Source organism: Emydura macquarii, unplaced genomic scaffold, assembly GCF_026122565.2.
Source record: "Emydura macquarii macquarii isolate MOO-44397 ecotype Brisbane River unplaced genomic scaffold, CSIRO-AGI_Emac_v2 contig_3004, whole genome shotgun sequence".
In the NCBI taxonomy this organism is placed as follows: Eukaryota; Metazoa; Chordata; order Testudines; family Chelidae; genus Emydura; species Emydura macquarii.
The window spans coordinates 454274-474318 of NW_027133141.1; the positions used below are offsets into that span (position 1 = coordinate 454274).

At 49.2% G+C, this 20045-nt stretch overlaps 1 long non-coding RNA gene and 1 pseudogene across 1 annotated transcript; one reads left to right on the top strand and one right to left on the bottom strand.

The window, feature by feature from the left end:
- LOC137141153 (zinc finger protein 92 homolog) overlaps positions 1-20045 on the top strand; it is a 67896-nt pseudogene that overhangs the window by 33741 nt on the left and 14110 nt on the right.
- LOC137141144 (uncharacterized) lies at positions 549-6396 on the bottom strand. The gene is made up of 3 exons (XR_010916553.1): positions 6238-6396; positions 5418-5530; positions 549-611 (listed from the first exon to the last, which is right to left on the bottom strand). It is a non-coding gene; the product is annotated as an uncharacterized lncRNA (long non-coding RNA).

Genomic DNA, 20045 nt, shown 5'->3' on the forward strand with positions numbered 1-20045 from the left:
TCGCCTCTAGAGTATTTTTTAAAAATTGGGATCACATTAGCAATGCTCCATTCATCTGGTAGAGAAGCTGATTTAAATGATAGGTTACATACCACAGTTAGTAGCTCTGCAATGTTATATTTGAGCTCCTTCAGATCTCCTGGGTGGATACTATCTGCCCCTGGTGACTTATTACTGTTTTATTTATTAGTTTGTTCCAAAACCACTTCTAATGACACCTCAATCTGGGACAGTTCCTCAGATTTGTCACCTAAAAAGAATGGCTCAGGTTTGGGAATCTCCCTCACATTCGCTGCAGTGAAGATGAAAGCACAGAATTCATTTAGGTTTTCCACAGTGGACTTATCATCCTTGAGTTGTACCTCGATTGTCCAGTAGCCCCACCATTTGTTTAGCAAGCTTCCTGCTTCTGATGTACTTAAAAATATTTTGTTATTACTTTTTGAGTCTTTGGCCAATAGCTCTTCAAATATAGAATTGATTTAATGATTTGTCACCTGTGCAGTCCCCTGTGTGTCTCTCTCTTTCCTCTGACTCACATAGATCTGGGACACACATCTCTTTGTCTTGTTCCACATGGGTGATCACATCAGGTGTGAAAACTGGAAACTCTGCACAGGGAAAGAAAATCAAAGGGGTTCATTGGAGATTTATCACAAAAACGTCTAGTATTTCAACTGTTGCCCATTTTAAAGTAGCAAGAATCTGAGGATAACTCCTGAGATGGGTAGGACATTCTGCTTAAAGAGGGATTTAACTAACCCCATCTCTGCTGGGAGAACTTATGGCTTGACAATCATCAACCAAGTGGGTCCTAAAATACAGACTGTAACTCTAGGAGTGAGGAAGGTCCTTAAGGAATCCATTTTAAGGCACTTGGAGGAGAGGAAGGTGATCAGGAACAGTCAACACGGATTCACCAAGGGAAAGTCATGCCTGACCAACCTGATTGCTTTCTATGATGAGGTGACTGGCTCTGTGGATGTAGGGAAGGCGGTGGATGTGATATACCTTGACTTTAGCAAAGCTTTTGATACTGTCTCGCACAGTATTCTTATCAGCAAGTTAAAGAAGTATGGGTTGGATGAATGGACTATAAAATGGATAGAGAACTGGCTAGAGCATAGGGCTCAACGAGTAGTGATCAATGGCTCCATGTCTAGCTGGCAACCGGTCACAAGTGGAGTTCCCCAGGGGTCGGTCCTGGGGCCGGTTTTGTTCAACATCTTTATTAATGATCTGGAGGATGGGGTAGATTGCACCCTCAGCAAGTTTGCGGACGACACTAAGCTGGGGGGAGTGGTAGATACCCTGGAGGGTAGGGATAGGATACAGAGTGACCTAAACAAACTGGAGGATTGGGCCAAAAGAAATCTAATGAGGTTCAACAAGGACAAGTGCAGAGTCCTCCACTTAGGAAGGAAGAATCCCATGCACAGCTATAGACTGGGGACCGACGAGCTGGGCAGCAGCTCTGCAGAAAAGGACCTGGGGGTAACGGTGGATAAAAAGCTGGATATGAGTCAGCAGTGTGCCCTGGTTGTCAAGAAGGCTAATGGAATATTGGGCTGCATTAGGAGGGGCATTGCCAGCAGGTCACGGGAAGTGATTATTCCCCTCTATTCGGCATTGGTGAGGCCGCATTTAGAATACTGTGTCCAGTTTTGGGCCCCCCACTACAAAAAAGATGTGGACAATTTGGAGAGAGTGCAGCGGAGGGCAACCAAAATGATTAGGGGGCTGGAGCACAGGACTTATGAGGAGAGGCTGAGGGAACTGGGCTTGTTTAGTCTGCAAAAGAGAAGAGTGAGGGGGGATTTGATAGCGGCTTTTAACTACCTGAAAGGGGGTTCCAGGGAGGATGGGGCTAGGCTGTTCTCGGTGGTGGCAGATGACAGAACAAGGAGCAACGGTCTCAAGTTGCAGGGGGAGGTCTAGGTTGGACATTAGGAAAAAGTTTTTTACTAGGAGGGTGGTGAAGCATTGGAATGGGTTACCTAGGGAGGTGGTGGAATCTCCATCCTTAGAGGTTTTTAAGCTGAGGCTTGACAAAGCCCTGGTTGGGATGATATAGCTGAGGTTAGTCCTGCTTTGAGCAGGGGGTTGGACTAGATGACCTCCTGAGGTCCCTTCCAACTCTAATATTCTATGATTCTATGATTCTATGAAGTGAAGATTGCAGCCATCAAAGAAAATACCTGCTTCTTTCTGAGAAAGAGCGGTCCAGAGGAAAAGAGAGAGTCGGAGGGAAGCTGGCAACGGTGACCATGGGTTGGTTGCGAAAAGCAAACTAAGCAACAGGAGGGAGTGGGGATGTCACTGAACAAGTTATCTCAGGTGTGTTAGATGTCAGGAAAGCACATTTAGAGGAACTAGGAAATCTAGTAAGTCAGGTGTAATGGGAGGAAGAATGAAAACCCCCCAGGGTGTGGAGAAGGCTGGGGAATTAGATGCTATAATTCAGGAGCAACAGAGTCTAGTTCGTCTGGAAAAGGAGACTATGAAAAATAGGAAATGGGCCACATGACATCAGGCGGGACTGACTCAAAGATCCAAAATCCCCTGCGGGAAAGGGAGATCGTGGCTGCAGTAGATAGGGAGAGGGGAGTAACATCTTCTGAGTCTGCAGCGTCACTACCAACCTATGACATCAAGAAGAAAGAGGGTGAGCAGATAGCAAGTGTGAAAAATCAGGACAGAGGGTGAGGGGGAAATAAGTGCCTATATAAAAGCAAAGCCCCAGATATCAAGACTGTCCTTATAAAATTTGGACATCTGGTCACCCTACCAATAAAGTACCCTTTTTTTTTGCCAGGAAAGGGGTCATCTTGTGGCCGTGAGGAATGTGAGGACTGAGAACTGGTGTCTGGGGTCACATCAGGCCGAGAAGAGGTGAGAGTGGTGGTGGGGGGCACAGAACAATGGACAGAATAGAGCGAAAATAGAGTGAGGGCTGTGTAAGGACTTTGTGTTAATGGGGTGCAATCCGGCAACTCCAGTTCCCCAAAGCTTCCTTTCCCCATCCCTCCCCCCGCTACTCTCAATGAAACCACCCTCCCTCTTTCCCAAGTGTCCCTTAGCCTATTCTCCAAACCCCTGTGATGGAGTTGGAGCTTCTCTGTAATACTGGTGAATACTTTCTGTTGACTTGGCTACTGGGATGTTTGCTGTATGAATCTATTAGTGAATTTAATAGGGGAGGGGCAGTGATAAGGAAAACAAACAGAAAGGAAAGAAGCATGGCTAAAATATTAGCCACCCTTTGGTAAAGACGTAAAAACTGTCCTCAGACAATTCTTGAACTTTCAGCATTTCCTGTTCTCTCTCCTAGCTCCAGCTAATGTGCAGAACTGGGGTAGATGAGGAGATCCAAAGTCTGGACCTGTAAGCCGGTGGCATGGTCCAGCCTGGGCGTTGCAATCCTTTCTCGGGCCCAAGCTCCTAGGAAGGCCACAGCACCTTCCTACACATTCCCCGCCTCAAATCCAGCTCCCGGTCTCCGATGCGGGACAAGGCATCTGCGTTGGCGTGGTCCCTACCTGAGCGGTGCTTGATGTTGAAAGCAAAGGGTTGCAGGGGGAGGTACCAATGCATCACCCGAGCGTTGGTGTCTTTCATTTGGTGGAGGCAGCGCAGGGGTGCGTGGTCCGTAATCACAGTGAAGGGGCTGGTAAGGAGATAATACCGCAGGGCCTCAAGTGCCCACTTCACAGCCAACGTTCTTTTTCAATAGTCGCATACCATTCTTATCGGGGGAACAACTTGCGACTAATATACAAGATGGGGTGTTCCTCCCCGTCAAAGTTCTAGGCAAGAATGGCCCCCAGTCCAACGGCAGAGGCATCGGACTGGAATACGAAGGGGCGGTTAAAATTAGGGATATACAAAACCGGCTTATGGCATAATGCGTCTTTTAGGGCAGTAAACATTCGGTCACTCGCCAGGGACCACCGGACACGGAGCGGTTGATTCTTCCTCAGGAGATCCGGGAGTGGCGTGGCGAGAGTGGCAAAGTTAGAGATGAACCTTCGATAGTAGCCAGCGAAGCCCAGAAGCCAGCATCAGGCAGCCAGCTTCGTTCAGCACAGAGCAGCAAAAGTTAAAGGCATGGTGCACACCGTCCATACCAGTACATGTATCCGCATGAGCTGGGTTAGAGCCCGTTTTGATCTTTCTGTCAGTTGCAGGAGAGCCCTGTGCCCATCCAAGGGGCAGCCCTCCTTCCAGACATTTGACCCCTTTCACCTTTGTTCTCCAGCCTGGCCCATTGCTTGGCTTTTCTGCTGAGAGGCGGGAGGAAATCTCTCTCCTCTCGGTCGTTGGTTGACACGTGGAAATGTCCTTGTTGCCATTGTCTCTTTGGATCCTGCATTCACCTGGATTGGTTTCAGCTAGTCCTTTGAAGACCCTTTCAGTCCACTCCAGATGGCTACCTGACCCAAACACATCAACTCTCCTGTTCTGCCCTGACAACAGACTAATCCTTATTCCACTGCAGATAACAATGCAAATGACAATGTGACCTAGTGTGCTCCTGAAGTGTCGTCCTGCATAACCTTGGCACTGACATTAGCCACTGGCTAAGGTTTAGTAAGGTTGGGGACAAAGACAAACAACCATGGAAATGGGGGATTCTCCTTCTCTTGGAGTCTTCGGGTCAACACTGGATGCCCTTCTGGAAGATGATTTAATCAAAGACGAGGTATTCAACTCAACACAGCAATAACTGAATGAAGTTCTATGGCCTGGGTGATACAGGAGGTCGGAAAATCTATGAATTTATAGTAGAGACCAGGAAGGACTAAGAACATGCCCTTGTTTGTGTTGTATTCTACAGCTTGGAATACCAGCATTTATCTGCATGGCTTCCAGCCGCGTGCACCGTGTCAGCTGGATCTGTAACTGAATGATGGAGGGATGAGATGGAGCAACCTGGCAGAGCTCTGACTGTGGCATGAAGAAAGGTGCCTGTGAACCTTGAGGGACCCAGTCTGCCTCATTTCAGTGTCGAGCGCTGTAGGCTGCATCAGTAAATGTGCGCAGGGGTGAATTCTCGCCTAAGCGTCGGCGGCACACATCCTAGCGGTCTGCCGAACTTATAGAGGGGCAGATGGAGGCAATAACTCAGAGGAAATCCTCATGGAGAAGGCAAAGGGGTGGCCACGTGTCGGAAGCTTCTGTTTGTTAAACCCAAGTTGTGCCTTAGTGAAGAAAAGATGTTAGACTTTGTGCTACACAGTTCCTGTGCTCTGTTCCCTGAGCGTCCTGTAATGGGGAGGGCAGAGCATTGCTATGTATGTCACTGTCATGTCAGGGTGCTCCTGACACAGGGAACAGTCAAGGCTGCAGTGTGGGGGTGATGTGAACCTTCTCTCTTCATTTCCCCTTCTAATAACCCAGGGGACAGGGATCCTTACCCAGCGAGGCCACGTTCTCACGGTTCTCCTGCATGACATCTCTGACAGGGGTCCAACAGATCCCACTCTTCCTCAGTGAAATACACAGCCACCTCCTCGAAGGTCACTGGCCCCTGAAAGAGCAAGAGTCCAGCAGTCAGCACTTGCTATCCCCATCACCCACCCACTATACACGGGGAGCAGGGCCACTCCAACAGTCACAGAGTCAGCTGAGTCCCACCCACAACCTCCTCGGAGCATCCAAGAGGTATTAGTGTGAGGGGACATAGGGGGAGCCCCTAAATCCTTTCCAACAGACAGAGGTGGGAAGGGTCTTCACTGTCATCACACACTGACTTGCTAGAGGCTGATACAGGAGATGCAGCCCCCAGCAGGGTCCAGGGAGAGCCCCCCGCTTGTAGTAATCCCAACACCCGCCCCACTGCCAGAAGCTGGATCTCAGGGGATGGGGCATCTCCCCTAATCCTCACCGGTGGGTGTCCCCTTCCTAGGACACAGCAACCTCTGATTCGTGGGTCCACGCTCCAGCACTGAGAGCCTGGCAAGTTTCCCCAGCCCAGATGGGTTTGTTCCCTGTCCCACAAAAGGGGAATTTTCTCACCCAACCCCCCATGGGTGTATTCCTCCTATCCAGGCCCCAGATTTAACTAGTCCCAGCAGTTTCATCACACCTTGTCCCCCTCCCTTCCTCCACCCTGTGCACTTCCTGTGCCCCCTCCGACCCTCAGCTCTAACTCCCTGGATGCTCCCACTTCCCATGCATTGACTGACCCCTCTCTCCTCTACAGGAACCCACCAGACATTGCCTCATAATCCCCACCTGAGCCAGCTCTGCTGCATCCACTTCCCTTCCCCGGGCAGGATGGAAGAATCTGGAGTGACCCGTGGCCGTTAATCTGAAGCCTGTCCTGGGGAGAAGGGTTATAGGGGAGATTTCAGAACAGACTTTCAGTCATTTCACATCGTGATTCACACTGGCTCTTTCTCCAGAGAGACATTCTAGACTCTCATGCCGGGAAATGCTCAGTCACTTTATTGCAGGGCAGAGCCAACCCGTCCCACTAGAACTAAACCCACTGAGACTCTTTAAAACCCGACATGGTTCCTGAGGGCAGCACATTCCCCTGTGGAAGGAGAATGATGCAGAGGTAGGGATCAGGCAAAATCTGTCCCTCATTGATACAGTAACTGAATCTGAACAGGTTTGGGAGTTTGTGACCTCACTCCCCACTTATTCCTCCTCAGTTTCTCTCTCCCCTCCTGGCTCAGAGGCTTCGTTATTGTCTATTTCTGGAGGACTTTGCTATCCTGAATGCGATAAAGGGATTTTGAATCCAAACTTTCTGCCTCATCCCCATCTCTGCGCAGTCAGTCTATACAGCATACTGCTGGGTTCCACCCCTCCTCGTCGCGGAGATTCTGCTGCCCCCCTTTGGACCGTTTTCAGTCACCCATTAAAGCTGTCAGACTCCTCACTGTGCGGTTATTTTGTCCCTGTCTCACCCTATTTCTCAACATTCTGGGAGTTGTTCCTTTTCCCCAGAAATCACAGCCGGAGTGAATCCATCAGTCACGGGGCTCACCCAGCTTCACGCTATTCCACAGATTCCGGGCGCACACGGGTGCTGGAGGCCGTGATGCCCAGTCGCTAACATGGTTATTGGTCGGATATCATCCCACGGCCCGTCAGAGACAGACGCGTACCTGTGTCGCTCCTCAGCTCCAAGCGCAGAGTCTCTGGGGGAATGAGAGGATGGGAGAGGTGAGAATTCAGGCCCTCGCATGCATGGAGAAGTTCCCATTAGTTATTGACGTAATTGCTTTTAACTATGAGAGGGAGACACAAATGGAGGCCAGTACGAGAGTGACTGCAGACAGAGCCAGCCCCACAGGACTGCTCCCTTGGGGAAGGGCGATGCGCTGATCTGGGGCCGTGAGACAAAGATCTCACTAGGGTCCCCTGCTCCACCCCAGGGCGCGGGTCGCTCTAACGAGGGGAGACACCGCCCCCAGACTCCCGTTCACCTTTGAATCCCAGCAGCACCTCCTGCAGGTTGGCACTTTTCAGAGAGAAATCACTGTCTCTTCTCCAGCTGCTCATACCCCTGCTCTGGCTTCTCGGATGTTCCGGGCTGCCTGCCAGGGAAAGGAGGAGGGGTGAGAAATGGGCCCGATCCCCGACCCCCAGCAACCCACAAATCCCAGGACACTTGGATCTGATCTTTGCAGCCTGAGATGGTCGCTGTTCTGGTGAGTCACCTGCCCTCAGCCCTGTGCTCTCCATGGGCCCAGAGAGATGGGACGTGGGGAAACATTGGGGCAAGGAACAAAGACAGGTACAGGAACTTTCTCTGGGATGCTGTGGTTCTCAACCTTTCCAGACTATGGTAGCCCTTTCCAGGGTCTGATTTGTCCCCTGTACTCCAAGTTTTGCCTCACTTAAAAACGACTCCCTTACAAAATCAGACACAGAAGTGTCACAGGACACTATTACTGAAAAATGGCTTCCTTTCTCATTTTTACAAGCTAATTATAAAACAAATCAATCAGAATATAAATATTGTACTTTCATTATGTCGGGCAGCATATAGAACCATCGAAAATGACGTGCCTAAGTGTCGTGTTTTGATAAGGTTACCAGGGGCAAATGTCCCCCCAAATTACGGAAGCAGCTTGAAGGGTGCCTTAAGACACTAAGGCGGTTCATATATATATCCCTTTTAAGACAGAGTGTGAGGCTTGGAAACATTAACTTAGAAAAACTTGGCAAACTTCCCAGAAAAACTTGGCAAACTTTCCAGATTTTTAACCATTTAATAGTTTTTATTTATCAACTCACTAATACTACAACTAGCAACTTAAATTATTTACTTTACCACAAATCATTTTCTCTTATTCTTTTACAAATTCTTAAAATACAGACAAAGCTAAAAAACAAAAAAGACTTACACATACAACACTAACAACAGTTACTATTACTGTTACACTTACAATAGTGCCTGGAATACAAGTAGAATTTGTATATTTAAACAAACATTGATATTGACTACTTACCACATGTAGAGACAAACTCAGTAGCAGCAAAGATAAATATTTCATGACCTGGTCTTTCTTATTTAGCGCTATTTTTTCATCCAGGTGGAACCTCTATCGTATTCACACCTAGGTTATCATCCGCGGGACAAGTCCCATTGGGTTATCAGCTCAGTTACCTGACTATTCTAAGGCAATGTCAAGGCGATGGGCTGGAGAGAGGCACGATGGCTGACCAGACCCTCTTGCAGGCACGATCCAGGTGCGCCCCTTGGGGAGGCTCGGTGGTCTTCACGACAAGGCTTTCTGATTTGGGCTTGCCTGAAAACCCCTTTTATCTCTACTCCGGCCTATATGTCTACCAAACCAATTATGGGCATTTTCTACGTCATTTTGTCGGTCCCTCCTTGGAAAGCACCCAGGTCAGAAGTTCATGCTTGACCAGGTGTAACTTAACAAATAAAAGTTTCAGCGACTGCAAACTTCTAAATTTGGGCCTGGGAACTGCTGCTTGCAAGTTCCCCCTATTTTGAGTTCAACCGGTCACTTTTTGGTCAGGGTTTTGCTGCCCCCGAGTTTTCCTCCCCAGGTTGCTTACAACTTCTACCTTCTTATCTATTACACAAGATTAACGACTTCCCTTTATCTATTACAAAAATAACTATGTCTCTTTCTCAAAATGGACTCGGGGCACACACACACAATACAATGTTTTTAACCCGTTATGACAGAAACAAGTCACTGTCTGTGTGAAATTGGAATTTGCACTGCCTTCGCTCATGCTTTTCATGTAGCTGGCAGTAAAACTCGGCAAATGTCTAGATGAGTTGGTGTGCCCCCTAGAAGACCTCTGTGTACCCCCAGGGGGATGTGGACCCTTGGTTGAGAACCGCTGCTCTCAGGGACACGGAATCACAGCCTTTAAGGCAGTGTGAGACACCCCAGTTCCAGGGGGGAACCTTCATATTCAGGGCAGTTACCAAACCTAACAGCCCATGAGGGGAGTGAAACGGAGCCAGAGACCTACCTGCTCCCAGCGCTACTGGCACCCTAGAGAGGGAGGAAAAAAGAGGCAGTCAGAGGATTTGTCCAGGGCAGAGGAAGCCTCCTGCTATGCAGGGAGTCACCATGGGAACCTGTGGTATTTGGGGAATTGCAGACATTCTGGTTCCTGTTCAGAGAGCAGCTGCCATCTCCACCGTGCCCACCAGCAGGGCCATTTGCTCTCAGCAGCCCCAGCCATCCCTGCCGGGAGGATGCCACTGGGACAAGTTTCTCCCCCGACGCTTTACAGGAGGACATTTTTTCTCTGCCTTGAGAGTCAAATTCCCCCCAGTGCTGAGAGCCCCACAGCCCCCCTGTCCTCAGCAAACCCTTTAACCTGGGGTGAGTGGGGCCTTCAGCCTGGCTCGGGACCTCTGCATTGAGGAAGGGATTTCAGCCTCAAAGTACCACTGCAGACAGACATTTGCAGGGCAGGAGAGAAGGTCCTGGGATTTCAGCATCCAGGATTCCCAGGATCCATCCCAGGCTCTGCCACAGACTCTCCGTGTGACCGTGGGCATGGGTCTGCCCCTCCCCCTGCCTCGCTTCCCCCTTTGTCCCACAGGGAACATGCCCCTGACCCCATTTTGTGAAGTGCTTTGGGGTGTGGGGCGGAGAAGCTCCTGTAGAAAAGCTGCAGGTTGTTATTTCAATGACACAGCCTGACCTGCAGGAATTGGCTCAGCGGCTGCTGCTCCTCCTGTCCTCCCCTCTCACTCAGCAGGGAAATCTCCCAGGACAGTTTGCAGATGCCTTCATCCCTTCTCTTGACAATGGCTCTCTCTCTAGCTCCTCCAGCTGGGACAGCAGCAGCTGCTTCTGCTCCTCCAGAAACCCCCGCAGCTCTTTCCACACCCAGATGATTTTTTCTCTCTCCGCTTCCGTCTCTTTCTGCAATCACAGGGAGAGGATGGCTCAGTTACAGGGGAGAATCATACATGTGCTTCCCTGCCAACGGGGGAGTTATTGACCAGATCACAGGTCTCTTGCAGTGGATGATGGGAAATTCACAAAGGTCAGGAAAAGTGGATGGCTCAGGGCAGGGGTGAGCTGTACATCGCCAACAGGAGGGACTCATCTCCCCAAAACTTCATCAAATTGCTCTGAGCCAAACCCTCCATCCCTGCAGCCCACATTTCCTCTCCTTCCTCCCCATGTCTCCTAGGTGCTAGAAAGGACCCGGTCACTGTAACATCCAGATAGTGCTTGGGCAGGGTCTCTGGGCTAACACAGACTGACACCCACCCAGACCCTCTTGCACCCTAAGGGCATCGTGTCACCCACACGTGTCAGACCCTGCGCTCTCCCTGGGCTCCAGCGGGGATGGTTTCCTGGCTGGGGATGGCAGGACGGGCCCCGCACTCACCATGTCACTCAGGGCACTCGGATCCTAGGCCAAGCTGAGGGGCAGGGGGCTCTGGGCACCTACCAGCAGCTCCTCGCTTTGCTGCTCCTCCCCGGCTTTGGCTGCATCTATCTGTTTTCGCAGAGGGGCCGGACGCTCTGGCGCTGCCTCCTGGGAGAAGCAGGGGATGGGGGTGGAGGGTTAAAAACTGCTACAAAAGGCCTCCCAGCTGCCAGATTTCATTGTGGCCATGGGGGTGTCACTGTGAGGGGAGGGACAATGGGGTATTGCTGTGATGGGAGGGACTGTGAGGGGGAGGGTTACGGGGTGTCAGTGTGAGGGGGAGGGGCTGTGAGGGGGAGGGTCATGGGGTTTCCACTCACCAGGGTTTGAAACGTGAGTTTCTTCGAGTAGCTAGTGGGGAATGTGAGATTAATTCAGACCCGGGGGTGGGAGGAGACAGGGGGGAGGCTTCTTTAGCTCTTTGTAAAAACATTATCTTGATCCCTGGGAAGGGAGAGAGGAAAGCCCAGAGCTGCCTGAGTCCCAGGCTGGGGTCTCCTGAGTGGTGGAAATGTCCCTTGTTCACTGCTGCTCTCATGAGATCTTTCTGCTCCAAAGGCTCCAGAATCCTGGGGGCAGGGAGGGTACCCTTCCTGCCCAGTCTGAAATGCAAGGGAGGATCCTGGAAGGGGAGGAAGGCATAAAAAAAAAGAGAGGAAAGAAACAGAGAGAAAACACCTCTTCTCTCTCTCCCTTCCCCTCCCAACAAGAAATGTTATAAGTGGGGATGCTCCCCATCATGAACAGCAGAGAAAACGGAGATATTTGCCACACCGTGAGCAATGATAGACTCGATGCCTCACATCCCAGTGAGAGCAAAGAGCCACCGGAGCGAGAATTGTGGGCTACTGTGATTTCTTTCCCAGACATCGAATAATTTGCAGCTCTGAGACCTGGCTTGGGGCTGATAAGGAGGAAGATCTGAGTTAGCAGCAAACGTGTGTGTTTGCATCTGAAGCATGGGTTTCCCAGTGAGGAATGACACAACGGCCTCCTACGTGACAGGCAGGGACACACACCACTGTGCTAACGAGGCAGAAATTAGGAGCTGCTTTTGCACAGGCCCTGAGGGGAATCAGACAGGGGAGCTCCTCCATGAGCTGTGGCTGCCAGGGGAGCCAGCTGGGAAGGGAGTTGGTCTGGGATCTGCTGGTGGGGGGTTGCAGCAGAGAGACAGGCCAGACTGGGGGGGGGGGGGTTGTCTCAGGACTGTTGGGGGCTTTGCCAGCAGGTTGGGAGGTGGCAGTAGGGGGCAAAATCGTGCAACCATAAACAAAATCCAACCCCACAGTGCATTGGTCAGTGTCCTTTGCCTCAGTTTCCCACCTTTCAGTGGAAAGTCTGACAAACAAATGCCCCTTTAATATATCAGACCCTTCTCCCTCCATCACAGTCCCCACACAGTTGGCTGTGCTTGGCTTGTGGCAACGCAAAGTTCTGAGGCGTGTACACAGAGGTTCACTTCCCCCTTCAGAAGTCTCTATGGTAGCTGTGCGGACCGGCCGTTTGGCGCTGATGCATCTGCCATGTTCTGAGATTCCCCTGTTTAACCCAGATCTTCAGTTGTTTCATCTCTTAGTGATTTCCCTGGGTAGCAGGGAGCCTCACTGCTGGTATAGCCTCCTCACTGTCTTTCCTTTCACCGCTGTCCTGACACCAGGTGTAAGGCAGAACCCCCAGAACTGCTCATCAGTGATCCAGCTCTGATCATCATTGAACAGAAACTACAACTCAATGTTTAATTAGCTCTGTCTTTAAACACTGAAAGGTAAAAGTTCAAGCATGTCTAGGACTCTTTAGGCACCAATCACACCACCACATAGGAACACCTGCCCCCACCCCCTCTCCCTTTTGCTGGGAGTTGGCCCCGCTGCCCCCTGCTCAACGAGGAATTTTCAGTTCAGGGTCCCCTCAATCAGTTGTATGGAGTCCAATAAAAGATATTTCCTCACCCACCGAGCCCCTCAGTCAAGGCAGGCTCTGTATGTTCTGCTCCCCTTTACTCATACAATAAGAATAACAGCATTTCATTTCACTCAATAGTAAAGTCATTTGTAATCCCATCAACACAGCTCCATCATGTTGCACACCAAGGCAGAGTAGGCGCGTCTACACAAACACAGCCTGTTCCTGAGTCTTTTCCCCCAGCTCATCACTGGATGGGAGGGGAGAGCTCATTCAGACCCTGCTTACACTAATGTTTAAAAACTCTTTTTTGTCCCTACAGCTGCTGTACCTAGATTTCTCTTTCTATCCCTTTTTAAGCCATTCAGACGAGGTGACTGAGTGGTTAAGGTGATGTAGTGCTAATCCATTGTGCTCTGCACGCATGGGTTTGAATCCCACTCTCATCACGTGTGTTTAGTCTACACAACCATTTCCTTCTTTGGTGTGGTGACAGCCCTGTCCATGTTACTTCCTGTGTAACAAAACAAAACAGGAAAACCTTTAAAAAGGGTTAAAATCACTTGCTGTAACCCTGCCTTAAATAAAATACATGCAAATACTAGACTCTTAACAGAGTTCTGTATTTCTTAGTTTTTAATCTCAAAAAGTAGCATACACATACTCTCCCTCAAACACCATCTCCCCCCAAATTATTAAAACGACCCAGTGCTCAGCAAGCCCCAGACAGTGACAGCGTCTAGGCCAAGCTGTTCCAAAAGAGGCAAGTCAAACATTTTCTCTCTGCTTCCCTCGGAGAGGTTTGACAGGGAAAACAAAATAAAAAATTTTCTGCTGAAAAAAGAATATTGTTCTGTTTTGACACTTCGATTTGAATGTATTATTATTTTTCTCTTCTAATTTTTTAATTATTTCAGGCTTTGGATGGCAAAAACCCCCCACAGTTTTCAATTGTTAAGCACAAAGTGAAAAAAGCTGCTGCTGGGAAGGGGGGGAGGAGGGAGCCAGGGGCTGGGGTGGAAGGAGGGGTTGCAGGTTGAGATTGAGCAGCACCGTGGATAGGCGGGGGCTGTGGGGCAGGACTAAGGAGCAGCATGACGAGGAGGGGGCTGAGGGCTGGGATTGAGGGGCACTGGGAATAGGGGGCCCTGGGTTGGGGCTGAAGGGCATTGTGGTTTGGGGATCCAGGTGGTGGGTGGTGAGGAGTGGAAGAAATAAGGACTGATTATGAAAGCAGGGAGCTGGAGCCGCTGGGGTTCAGGGAAGCAGGTGTTGCCCTGCGGGGTGCAGCGCTCAGGTGGAGAACTTGCTGGGTGTATCTCAGGTTCAGGCTCAGTCCCTGCCGTCTGCAGGCGATTTTCATTGTTGTTTCATATCCAAAAAACACTTGCCTCCAGGATCAGGCATGGAGACCCTCACCCCCCCATTCCCGCTGGCAGGGGGCGAGGGTGCTGTTCACCATGGAAAATGGGGTGGATTGGATCTCTGCATCTCCAGTTCCAGGCACAAACTGATCCCTCACAAGTTCCTCCGCACAGGATCCGGCTCTGCTGCAAAGCCTCCTCCATGCACTGCTGTCCCTGAGCCAGAAACGCCCCCAGAGAGCACTATGGGCCAGCAGGGAAGAGAGGAGAAGCTGGGTCCACATGGCTTTGAGGCCGCAGGATGCTCTGCCCAAAGCAGGGCTCTGGGTGTAACACACGCAGGGGGCCTGCCTTGATAGGCTTGTATCTCAGGGAGAGAATGCGCCCTTTGCCTATAAATCCCAGGGATCAATCCTCATCTTCTCGTCTCTCTGGCAGGGGCAGCACTGGGGAGGACTTGCAGGGACTATAGCCACCCCAAAATTTGCCTTAGCCACCCTGAAGCCACCTCTCCCAGCGCAAAGGTCAGAGCTGGGTGCCTGGAGGGTGGGAAAGCGTGCCCCAGAGCCCCTGTTGCAACTTCCTCCCTGCTCGCTGACACTGACAGGCATAGCAGGAGGCTGCAGGGGAATTGGGGGGGGGGGGAGAACTGAAGCTCCCAGTTCACCCACCGCCCCTTCAAAGGCAGCCTGTATTATTGTATATATACAGCACAGTAAGAGAGAGTCACTCACTTGCTTTGTCTTTAGTATTCCCCTGAAGCATCAGCAGCAATTCCATGCAGTTGAGCACGGCCCTGAAAACGAGCCCATGACACAATACACGTCCTCTCACTGATCTTCCCTGTCTGCACCATATGACAGATCTGAGCACCACTTCTCTTCGGGTAGGTCTACATTGACTGGATCCATTCTGCGAGATCGAGTGAGCGGCCGTGGAGACCCGCTCAATCGATCTGGAAGTTGATGGCATTAATCCACCCCCACAAAAAGAGTAACGCTGCGTCAACCAGAGGGCATTTCCAGTCGGCGCAATATAGTGGGAACGCCATGGTCAGTAGGTGTTAGGAAGTCGACAGGCGATATGCACGCTACTCTACGGAGTTTGTGTATCTCCTGTCGACAGCCGCCAAAATTCACCAGCAGCGTAGACCAAGCCTTCCAAACACCATCAAAAGAAACCCCCCCACAAATCACACCGACCTCTTTCAGCACCCCAATATCTGTGGCTTTGGGTGTTAAATGGAGTGGGTGGGATCTTTGTGAACTAAACAAATAGTACAGAGAATGCTGCTGAGATTTCTGCGGGGTATTTCATTTTCCCCAGCAACGGCGTTCCTTCCTGTGCCCAGAGTTTGACGCTAGAAACATTCAGAAGAGGCAAGGGGTCACAAAAGGCAGAAAGCAACCATACAAAGACTTGACCCAGTCCCTTGTCCCTGATCAGAGCACATACCCCTTATTCACTAAGGCACATGTTCAGAGACTTTGATGATAATATTGAGAAAATATACCACAGTATTTGGTGTGATGGCTCAGCTGACTTCTTAACGAAAAGAAAAGGAGACAGGAGTATTGAGAGGGACAACCCACTTCCAGAAGCAATAACCCTGCTCCCTGCAGACTGTATCACATGCCATGGTGGTCATAGAATCATAGAATATTAGAGTTGGAAGGGACCTCAGGAGGTCATCTAGTCCAACCCCCTGCTCAAAGCAGGACTAACCTCAGCTATATCATCCCAACTAGGGCTTTGTCAAGCCTCAGATTAAAAACCTCTAAGGATGGAGATTCCACCACCTCCCTAGGTAACCTATTCCAGTGCTTCACCACCCTCCTAGTGAAAAACTTTTTCCTAATGTCCAACCTAGACCTCCCCAACTGCAACTTGAGACCGTTGCTCCTTGTTCTGTCATCTGCCACCACCAAGAACAGCCTAGCCCCATCCTCCCTGGAACCCCCTTTCAGTAGTTAAAGGCTGCTATCAAATCCCCCCTCATTCTTCTCTTTTGCAGACTAAACAAGTCCAGTTCCCTCAGCCTCTCCTCATATGTCCTGTGCTCCAGCCCCCTAATCATTTTTGTTGCCCTCCACTGTACTCTCTTCAACTTGTCTACATCCTTTTTGTAGTGGAGGGCCCAAAACTGGACACAATACTCTAAATGTGGCCTCACCAATGCCGAATAGAGGGGAATAATCACTTCCCATCACCTGCTGGCAATGCACCTACTAATGCAGCCCAATGTGCTATTAGCCTTCTTGACAACCAGGGCACACTGCTGACTCATATCCAGCTTTATATCCACTGTTACCCCCAGGTCCTTTTCTGCAGAACTGGTGCCTATCTCGTCGGTCACCAGTCTATAGCTGTGCATGGGATTCTTCCTTTCTAAGTGGAGGACTCTCCACTTTTCTTTGCTGAACCTCATTAAATTTGTTTTGGCCCAATCCTCCAGTTTCTATAGGTCCTTTTGTATCCTATCCCTACCTTCCAGGATATCTACCACTCCCCCCAGCTTAGTGTCATCCGCAAACTTGCTGAGGGTGTTATCTACCCCATCTTCCAGATCATTAATGAAGGTGTTGAACAAAACCGGCCCCAGGACCGACCCATGGGGCACTCCGCTTGTGACTGGTTGCCAGCTAGACATGGAGCCATTGATCACTACTCGTTGAGCCCTATGCTCTAGCCAGTTCTCTATCCATTTTATTATTTTATCCATTCATGCAACCCATACTTCTTTAACTTCCTCTGTTTGTGGAACAGAAAATAACCCCCCGGCCAGGGCTGGGAAAACTTCCCAAACTCCCAGTTCTGGAGTTTGAATCTTCTGACACTTCATTATTTACCATTCCCCCACCCCTCCAATTTTGGTGTCAGCTGCAACCGTTATCAGTGGTGGTTTGATATTCTCCTCCAGTCATTGATAAGAATGTTAAACAGCACTGAGCCAAGACGCAATCCCTGCTGGAACCCTCTAGAAATGCATCCAGTCAACCATTGTTCCCCACTTACAAACGGCGTTGCAGACCTATCAATTAGCCAATGTTTAATCTATGCCATATTCATTTTGTATCAGTCTAGTTATTTAATCAAAGTCTTGTGCTGAACCAAGTCAAGTGCCTTACAGAAGTCTAAGTCTATTGCATCAATACTGTAATCTTTATCAGCCCAACTTCTGATCTCATCCAATAAAGATATCCAGTTAGTTGAGTAAGATCTGTTTTCCCTAAACCTTTGATTGGTACTTATTATATTATCCTCCTTTAATTGTTATAAATTAGCTCCAGTATCGGCTGCTCCATCATCTCTCCCAGTGTGAATGTCAGACTGACACTCTTGGAATTAGCTGGGTCACCACTTTTACATGTGTTAAATAGTGGCACAACATTAGCTTATTATTTCAGTCTTCTGGAATTTCCCCAGTCTTCCAGGACTTACTGAAAATCAGCATTGACAGCCCAGCATGCTCTTCAACTGGGTCTTTTTAAAACTCTTGGATTCAAGGTATCTGGACCTGCTGATAATAAAAGGGTCTAACTTCAATAGCTGCTGTTTAACATGCTTGTGAGTTATAATTGGAATGGAAAGTGTTGTCATCATCATCATATCATATGACAACATCATCTGTGTGGTTCCCTCCTCCCCCCTCCCCCCCCAATCCAGGAGAGAGAAATGTATTGAACACTTTTACTTCTTCTGCATTATTTTTGATAATTCTGCTATTTCCATCTAGTAATGGACCAATACCGTTGTGAGGATTCATTTTCTATTTACTATACTTTTAAAGACTTCCTCCTTTTCCTTTTCTCCGCTGGCCATACATTTCTGTGTGCTTCCCTTATCAATTTTCTACAATTACAACCTTCAGATTTATTGTCTTTCCTACTGATTTCCCATTTCTACCATATATTTTACTGGGATGGTGTGGGGATTCCTACTGGGAGCTATCTCTGACCTGTGATGGAGGCTACATCTCCTGTATCAATGTCTGGCTCGTAGGTATGTGATAAATGTGAAGACCTTTCCTCCCTTGGTCAGCTGGGAGAGACAAAGGTTCTCTCCTTCTCCCCTCACACTGATGCCTCCAGGCGGCTCTTACAAGGTGCGGATGGGAATCTGTTGACATGAGGCTCCCAGAACATCATTTACCTGGCTCTGTTCTCCTGTGAATAGTGCGGTCGTCACTGGGACAGCAGGTGCTGAGTCGGGGATTCTTCCTTTTTCAGGGGCCGGTGACCTTCAAGGAGGTGGCTGTGTATTTCACCAAGGAGGAATGGGCTTTGCTGGAGCCCGCTCAGAGAGTTCTCTACAGAGATGTTATGTAGGAGACCTATGAGAATGTGACCTTGCTGGGTAAGGAGTCCTGTCCCCTTGCTTATTAGAAGCTGTGGGGTCTGTAAAGAACCTGAGTAATAACTTTATACCTTCACCCTGCATCCAAGTTTTGGCAGGTTTCCTTGTCCCCCTTTTTTGACTCCTCTCCCACCCACTAGTATCATATTTTGGACACGTGTATTTTTGGTGCCATTGGTCAATTGTATTAAACTGTATTTAATTTATACTTAACTGGATGCATTAAAACTAAATAATAACTGTAGTTCACATGCCTTTTCCTCGTATTAAATGGGAATTATGCTGCTCGTACAATTCCGAATTAAGTTGAGTAAATAGGTGTATGACTCTTGCATGGCTTGTGTGACAGTCAGATGAGATCAGGGGAGTGTATGATGTTGCCATTCAAGAGTTGATGGGTAAAGGGAGAGAAGAGTAGTGGGAGGGGAGGAGAAGAGAGGAGTAGATATTAATGGGCTGCTAGGAGAAGGGGAGGGATGTGCGGAGGATTAAGAAGCAGCAGGGAGGGATGGGGTAGTGAGAGAGGGAACACAAGAAGCTCCCAAGGTGCCAGGAGGTGTTGGGAGCTGAAAGTAGTAGGAAGAAGGGAATGGTGGGGAAGAAGGGCATCCAGGAAGAGGGCTGGGTGGTCAATGGGAGGGTGGAGAGATTTTGGGATCCAGAGCTGGGGGGGATCCCAGACCTTTAACACACAATCCCTGCCCAGGCCTTGTTGTGTTAGAGCCTGCACTCTAGATTTATTTTGTTCAGTTTCACTTTATTTTACATTTTTTCCCCAAATATTATTTTAACTCTTGACCTCCTTCCACCACTCATTACCCCCCCCCCCCCCCCCCCGCATCCCTCCTCCCCATCTCCATGCACAGTGACCCTGGCCAACAATCCTGAGTCCTTGCTACATTCCCTCCTCCTATATCAGGGCCACTGCTCATGCGCCAATGGGCACTTTGCTGATAGTGTAGCTTGTACAACTATTAAACCTATAAGATTATGTCCTGGGGTACAACTTGCCCTTGTCTGTGGCTACTCAAAGTTAATTGAGAAGCTGTAATTTGGTGAAGCACACACAGGAACTTCATTTCATACAGACAGTTATCATTGAAGTCCTAGGCAAGGACCAATATGCATCATGGTTAGACAAAGAGAAGGGTAGTAAGGAAGGTTCTGCATTGTTATCTTGCATTGTGCATACTGACAACTTATGGACAACATTGGAAAGAAAGATTGAAGGAAAAGTGAGGCAATCAGAAGGGAGGTCCTGATTCAATTTACAGTGTCTTGGAGACCTGACAAAAGTGAAAAAATGGGAAATGGGTGAAGTGTTTTTTCTTTTTCGAGTACAAAATGATAGAGTGTGTAAAAAAAAGGACTTTATCTTCTATTGACTACCATGGGGGACGACCCCTTCTGGAGAAGGATATGCCCGGCTTCCTATACTTTAAAGAGGGCCTCAGTTGCAAGGAATCTATCCCAGTGACTGACGGACAATCACAATGCGTTTGCTGCCTGGGAGAGAAG